The sequence below is a fragment of the Scomber scombrus genome, chromosome 3 (assembly GCF_963691925.1).
Source record: "Scomber scombrus chromosome 3, fScoSco1.1, whole genome shotgun sequence".
NCBI classification, from domain to species: Eukaryota; Metazoa; Chordata; class Actinopteri; order Scombriformes; family Scombridae; genus Scomber; species Scomber scombrus.
Window position 1 is genome coordinate 9,023,805 of NC_084972.1, and position 8,355 is coordinate 9,032,159.

Below are 8,355 nucleotides of genomic sequence, written 5' to 3' on the forward strand. Positions count from 1 at the left end.
GTTGGCACAGAGGCAACCGTAGAGGCAGATAGCCCTGAGCTCTGGGGGTGAACAGGGTAGAGCGGGATGAGAGATGCCAGTCACCGCCTGTGGAGCCTGTCATCTGGGCTGAGGTTTGACGGAGGGCACGGCATCTGGCAGCCAGTCCCGGCAGATGTGCAGGCACGCTCAGGAGGCTCTGAAAATGTGCGTCAGCCTGCTCTACAGCACCAACAGGGTGGCTGGTAGACAGAAAATATGGCCCAATCTCGGCGTCCACACTCACGGACTCACTGACTTTGAGGCTCATTCCCACTAAGACTGCGAGGGCTTAGGGCTGTCCCACTGTCAAATCGTCAAGTGCATGAGGGCTTTCTTGCAGATTTTTTGAGACCTTCATGCACACTTCCATAAGTCTGCATTTCTGCAGACTTTGCCTAAATGAATCACCCTGAATTCAAACCGTTGTGGTGTCAAATACAGGGTTACAAGGGGAAGCCCAGAAGCGTTTTGAGCCCTTGCAGCCTCTCGCACTTAAGCACTTACCAGGTGACGTCAATTAAGTCCGTGAGGGCTCAGAGTTTAGGCCTTAGGGGGAACATTGGGATTTGGCCTATGAGTTCCATCTCTCAATATCACTTTAACATATAGAGAGCTGAAGCTCCCCCCTAACCAGTGAAATGGAAATGTATACCCTTATGTTATTGTTTTAAGATTATGTTAAGCTGCCCTCATAGCCAAAAGCACATTGTAAGACTCTGTCTCTCTGCTTCCCATGTGAAAATGTTCCCAACAGGTACCATCAAAGGGGAGTTGTGGGTCTCGGTCACTCACTTTTTACTTCTCATTAGACAAAGGTAGAGAGGGAAAGGCAGATAAGGATTCGGCCTTCAACTCTTAATTCTTAGCAGAGAGTAAAATAAACTCTAGAGATATGGTGAATTGATTAAAAATACCTGTTAGGGTGACGAATATGGGATGATTGTGTAGCACACAGCTGTACAAATACTGACACTGAACTTCAGCCTACCAAAGTGAACTGGTTATTGCAGTAAAAACTCTGGAAGACAACTTGCTCATTTAAATTTAAATTTCCACGACTCTGAATCACTATAGCTTCATTAACTCAATAGATTTTCTAACCAAGGATTATTTTAATCTATCTTTCTGAAAGGCTGAAATATGTTCCTGGGGTTTATTATTCTAAGCTAAATATTACTGTGAAAGATAGTCTTAGAAATGGTACTGTCTACACCTTGAGCAGATGTCATAACATCACATGCAGGCTGGTGCTCCACTATGAGTGCAATATTTCATGAAGGGCTCTGTCATAGCTCTTTCTGAAAAAAGTGAAATAGTCTCAAAAGATTATATTCTTTTACCTTGTGTAGACCAGATATGAATCGGTTTCTCCTCTGTACTGTGGGCCATTGTGGCCCTGGTAGAGTCGGTTGAAAGTTAATCAAACCGCTGGTGGCCAGTCCCTGACTTACAGCTACACAAACGTTGGTGTGTGTGTGTGTGTGTGTGTGTGTGTGTGTGTGTGTGTGTGTGTGTGTGTGTGTGTGTGTGTGTGTGTGTGTGTGTGTGTGTGTGTGTGTGTGTGTGTGTGTAAGTGAGTGAAAGGCACCTCATAAGGTAGTTTGGGCATGGGAGGATTACTTAACGGGCCTATTGGGCCCAAGGGATCAGGGGGCCCCTAAGCCAGAGACTCTGTATGAATTTGCCAGGTCTCACTTGCAAAAGAGGTTTTAATCTCAATGTGAATTCCAGGTTAAATAAAAAATAAAATTTGCTGTTTTTAGCTTTGTGTTTCTTGTACAATACTAGAACCCCATAAGTCCTATTAAAAAGCTGAAGGAGTTGCCTAATCATTCATTCTGAAGATTTGACAAGAAAGAAACCATTGTGATACCTTTTAAGTGAGTGTTTATTCCCTCAGTTTATCTGTAGGATTTAAGGGCTGAGTAGTCCCTGCAATATGGGCCTTCAACTCTGTGGGTAGAAATCCAAAAAGCAAAACAGCATTAGAAGCTCTGTCCGAGGATCGATCAACCCCCCCTCCCCATACAACTGCATGGCCATACAGTACATTTTTTGTCTGATATTTGAGGTGCTGAGAGTGCTGCTTGTTGAAAAATATTATGCATGCTAGATCACCTACACTGATTGATTTATTATTATTACTATTATTCATGTTTTGTGGTGTATAACTTGGCTGCTCCTTTAAATACACTCACCAGCCACTTTAATAGGATTACCTGTGCAATCTAATGCAATCCAATACAACAGCTCTGCCATAAATTCTACGCTTACAAAGCTTTAACATTATACATGGTGATAATTCCTTTATGTTTGTAATTGAACTGCACACTGATCGTAGTGGGTGGTGGTGGCATACTGGAGTGCATTTTGGTAAGAAAAATGTTCCTAATATTTTGTCCAGCTCAAGTTAATGGAACGGACTGAATATAAGAAGGGCCATTCGATTTTAATGTTGCCATTGACAACGTCTGGGGGCCTACAAGCACCTATGTAGTTAGTTCAGTATGCTTTTCTATTCCAGTGCCTCAGTAATTGAGAAGACCACAGTTCTGGCTTCTGCATATCCATCTGACCTAGATGACAGAACTAATTCAGCTCAGATCATTTCTCAAGCCTGAAGATGATACAAGCCCAAAAGGATTGCTCCGAATAATTCTTGATTATGGCCTGCAATCTATGTTTCCAAATGTTTATGTCGCTGCAGCTATTTCTGACTCTGCCTGTCAGTAATTGCGAAGCAGAGCAGTCATTCTCTCTCCTGTTCAGGATTAAAAATGAATTGAGGACTAAGATGACGAAAAAAATGCCTCAAGCACTTTTTTTTTTCTTATGGCAAATGAGAGCAAACTGACCAATGTTATTGTCGATGATTTTGCATGAAGCATGAAGAGAGGAAAAAATGCAAAGCATAATGTAAGACTATTTTATAATTGATTTAGGCTCATACACTTCCTGTGTTTGCTATATGTAACACCATAGCTTGCTTTCAATTGTTATTTAGGCTTGTTTTTGTTAATATTATTTATGTCTTAAACTCATCTCTTATTTGTGATTGAGAGCAGTGTATTTTGTTAATGTGCTCTTGGCTTTAATTCAGTGTGCATGCGCTGTAAATCCTGTGTTGTTGAGATACAGGTGAATTGATTTCTAGTTATTGTGCTGTTGGCTTTGAGTGTTCCCATGCTGTAAATCCTGTTGAGATCCGTGTGAATGTATGTCTTGGTTAATATGGCGTTGGCGTGAATTGTGTTTATGTGCGCCGTAAATCCTGTTGAGGTACAGATGATTTTGTTATTGTGATCTTGGCTGTAAGTCAGTGAACCTACCTTTTACCTTTCACGCATCCTTGCCCAAGGGCCCATTGTCTCATAATCCGCCTATGGCTTTGGGTAAGAGCTCTCCATGAATGCAGTCCATGTGTAGAAGACAGCCGAGCAGGTGGACCCAAATGCAGAGACCGAATGCAGGGCTGAAGGAAACGGTCTTTACTCTTTAGCAAAAACAAAAGTGAATGACCAGAACAAAACAGAATACAGAAAGAGACTGAAAACATAGAACAGAACTGGAACAAACTTGACAAAACTAGACAAAGGATCCAACAAAGAATGAACAGAAAATCAAGACTTAGACACTTAGGCAGGGCTAACGAGATTGATACAGGACAGGTGTGAAAGCTGGGGAAAAAACAATGATGAAGGCTAAGCTAACAAACATGATGCAGGGCAGGTGTGTGAGGAGGAGCACATGAACACAAGAGAGGAGAAGGAACACACAAGGGAAACACAGAGCAAACCAGAACCCTGAAAACACAACAACTCTCAATAAAAATCAATAATAATCCAGCACAAATAAAACCGTCCAAGAATAAAAAACTCAAGTACACCACACCATGAGCTAATTCAGAAAGCAAGAAAGTTCGAAGATAGTCAAATAATGAGGAAAACCAAATGATCCAAAATCATAGCAACGTAAGAGTACCACAGTAAAACCTAAAGAACAAAACAAAGAGTTCAAAAACTATAAGGCCATGACACCATGTCTTTCCCAATTTAATAACATTTTCTCAACACCCTCTTCTGATGTCATCTTTCCAACTTTATATAGCTATGATCTTCGCTGTTTGGTTCCCCTGCTCATTATGTTTTTCTTGTTTCTGGAGCAGAACCCAGAAGTTACAGTTTCACTTTGGCTTTCTGTTGCAGCTGTATTGAAAGCTGACATATCAGAGAAGCAAGGCATAGAAATTTACGGCATTAGCATCACCATATGAAAACTAGATAAATATTTAGCTTAGAAAATGGACAGAAAACCCCAGGAACCTGTTTTAACTTCAGAGAGAAAAGCCTGGAGCACACTGATCGATTTGCAGTCTTAACAGTGCAAACAGACACTTCATATGAGTCAAAGAGAAAAGATGTTTTAGCTTTTCAGAAAGATGGATGGGAAAAAAAAAACATCTACACACTGAGCTACAGAAACTAATGGAGCAGAGAGTTGCTAAGAGATGGGGCAGGAGTGTGGCTCTCAATTATGCTACAAGTAGCCTACCACAACATTGTAGAACTTGTGAGTCACCCGCGTGCAATGATTTTAAATCTGTAGCAGCAGGCCACAGAAGCAGCGGAACTAATGGTTTCTCTGTATTTGATCCTCCCTTGTTCTGTCTCATCACTCTCTCCATACCTCACCTGCCAGGGAAATTTATGAGAACGCTGTTTCTCCACCCAACGTACCGGACAGGAGACATTTCTCAGGAAAAAAACCCATTAATTTGGTAAATAAGGAAGTTTAGCACATTTGGATAATTAATTATGAATAATTCATGCATACCTGTTGTTGTCATTGGTGTAAACAGTGAAACACCAGTATGCTATTTTTCTACTTAGCACAAGGCTGTTTGTCATACAGATAAATTCATATTTATGTGTCAACCCTAATGTGGGTTCTCATGTCAGGGAGCTCGCTACATGGTTGCAATAATATAGCGTGACAGTACAGGAAATGCAATTTCTTCAAATTAGAAACAGGCTTTAAATAGCACTATAACCATATTGGCCAAGAGTGCCACAGGCCGCACACCAAACCATGCTTTTTGTAGTTATACGCTTAGCAGCAAGAAACACATTCCCCTGCAAGCACTACAACTCATCATATTGTCATAATATATGTGTGTAATCTTATAGCTTTAGTCAGCAAAATTAAATGTCACTTGTGTCACGCTTATGCACCACATACCACATAATACAATGCAGAGATTGTGTATTGAAATGTATATTGCTGGTGTCTGATAGCTGCTGTGTATGTTATCTGCATTACTGTGCATTCAGCAATTGATTTTTTTGTGTGTCGTGGCATAAAGGCAAACAAAATTAAATTTACACACATATGCATTGCTTACATTCAATGCTAAGTTATTCACACCCCCTGTGTGCAAACAGGACTACACCAAAAACACACAAACACACAAACACACAAACACACACACGGAGCCCATACATACATTAAAAGTCTATAGGTCCTCAATACAAATGGCACAGTGATAGCAGGTAGCTAATATGCATGTATGTAGCTCTCGTATTCTCCCAAACACACACACACACACACACACACATGCATGTGCACACACCGCAGGGATCCTCTCTTTATCAGTGCTGCTCACATTGGCACAGACACATGCATTGCCAAGACTGCCAGGCTACGGCCATGCTAATGTAGCCCGTTAGTCTAACAAAGGCTCAGGTCAATAGAGCCTCCAGTGGCTAATTGCTTCAGAGAGATAAGTGAGTTTGACGACGCAGCAAGGAACGGCTCTGTGAGAGAAAGCAGTGAGGGAAAAGATGTTAATGAATCCCCGTTCACTCCACCGTCAATATCGGCCCGTCACAGGCCTGCCGGTTGCCGCAAAATGAATATTAAAGACACTTTTGATTGTTTCCTCTCCTTTTTTTGCTTGGTTTCATTGAATTTTAATGGGCTTTGTTGTGGTGTTTTTGTCACATATTCTATGGTGGGTAAGAGACTGTAGCTAATGCAATTAATCCCCACACCATCCACCTGATGGCAAACCAGCTGTGGTAGCCAGTAAAATTCACGTGACTGTGTTGCACTATTCCAATGTGCTGCATCAGAATACTGAATGAAGGAGACTGACTGCATTATGTTCTATAGTGAGCTGAATGGTGGGGAAAAAAGGCCTGAATACAATTAAATGGAGTTTAATAATGTATTTTTGAGAGCCTTTTTGGCACACGTCGTAGCACATTTGAGTAATTAGCCTATATCTTACATTTTTTGGGGCTTGAAAGATTTGATCTCTTGAAGGAAACATTTTGGCTTGACTTGATTTGTTCCCTCTGAAGTGACAGCGACAAGACTAGCGACTGCCATGCGGCACTGATAACGCAGATCGGATCTTCTTAATCAGCTAATCTTCCTCTGACTTATATTAAATCAATGTCAGTTTCAGGAGTTGCAGCCTGTTTCCTCTACAATGACAAAGCTCGCTTTTCCTAGAGCTGACTCAAGTTGTCACACATCTCTTTGCCTCTGACAGACTCACTTCATCTGAAGATTACCATTCTCACTGAACATGAATCCTGAACCCATATTTCCTGTATATGGCTGGAGGCTAATACAAATTGGACTTGACAAAAGATGATGCATAAGCCAAGACAACTGTGTTTCATCCCTTTATTTCTCCCTCTCGGAAGCGTTTGGTTTGACGATGCAAGTGGCCTCTCGGGAGCCACCCAGACTTAGCACATAAACAAAGACATACTTAAAATACTCTTCACCCCCCGTTCCCCCCTCCCCTCTCTGAAACACTATAGCTATACCTCTTTATCTGTATTTTTTTTCTTTCAGGTATCTCATTGCTCCTCTGTTTTCCACTCATGCTCAAAACTGCCTATCTTCTCTCATTAGCATGTTGTTCTGCAGTCATTTCCTCCAAGCTGTTTGTTTGCTCCTGTGGGTCCTGCCCTCTGGGTCCCACCAGTTGCTAAACCATGGAGATGAAAGCATCCAGCCTGCATGGGACATTTGGGAGGTTAGACCCCTGCTGACACTATAGACATATCCACTTCCACTTAAAAACAAAATGGGTAATGTAAGTAATTCAAACAGTGAATATATTTATTTCATTATTTTAAAGCCATCTGTTTACAAGGATGCAGAAAACTTGACGGTTTTTATACAAAGAGCAGACAATGTATAGACCTGTGGATATGTTTGATGCCTGCTAAATTTGCGTGCTATGTAGCATCTCATTAAAGGTGAATATGGTAATATGCAATCCCTTCAAGATACCTTGAGGCATCTTTGCAAGTCCAGTCGTCCTCCTCATAAATTGGCAAAGGTGGAGGAGTTCTACTGCAGGGCTGGTCAGCCTGCACAGCAGTTGTAAATGTATGTATGGTGCACTTTGCAAATCTTCTTGTTAAATAACAGTGACCTGAGACAATGTGCGAATCGGTCCTAGGCACGCCTTCTCCGTGTCAGGGTCTGAATTGCGGCTGGAGCTGCAGCTTCAAACCCTAGCCACCAGGGAGCATCACAGTGCAAATTGTCCTCAAATATTGATTCTGCTGAAGAAAGCCTTGTAGGATGGAGGGAGCAAGGCGCCAGGCTCATCCACAGAACACCAAACCTCTGGGGGAGAACGAGAGAGGCAGAAGGAGAGAGGGAAGGCAAGGATCCCCTCATATGGTTTGAATTTGCACAGCTCTGGAGACATTTTGCCTTATGTTGGCTATAATTAAGTTTTGCCACTTCATCTGCTGATTCCAGTTCTCGCACATCAGCGTGTCTATATGGGTGTGAGTGCGATACTTTAAAAAAAAAAGTGAGTACATGTCGGTGTATTTGCTTGTGTGTGAGTGTGGCTGCAGAATGTCATTGTATCCCCACTCTAAATGGACCATTGTTGCTGAGACACCGCTCAAGGAAAGAGGGCATTGTGGTGTGACTGGCCTAACTGCAGTGCTGCACCGTAGGCCTAAAAATATTCCATGTCAGTGGTCCCGAGAGAAGCCCAGTGCTATCCAGGCCTCTCAGTAATTAGAGAGTGGAGCTGCCTGCCACTGGTAGCCCTGCTGTCCCCAAGCTCCCTCTGGCTCAGAGCTCAGCACTGGAGCTGAAGAGGCAGCAGCTCGGTTCCCACAGATTTATCATAGCTCACAAAGCAGCACGTCTGAAAGCAGAGGCTCTCATTCGAAGAGGACCAGCCCCAGGCGGGCTAACCCCTGGGCACAATGACCCAACACATTCACATATCAGAGAGTCAGACAGACACAGTTTGAGAAAGACCTGCACTTGGATGTGTGTCGACGA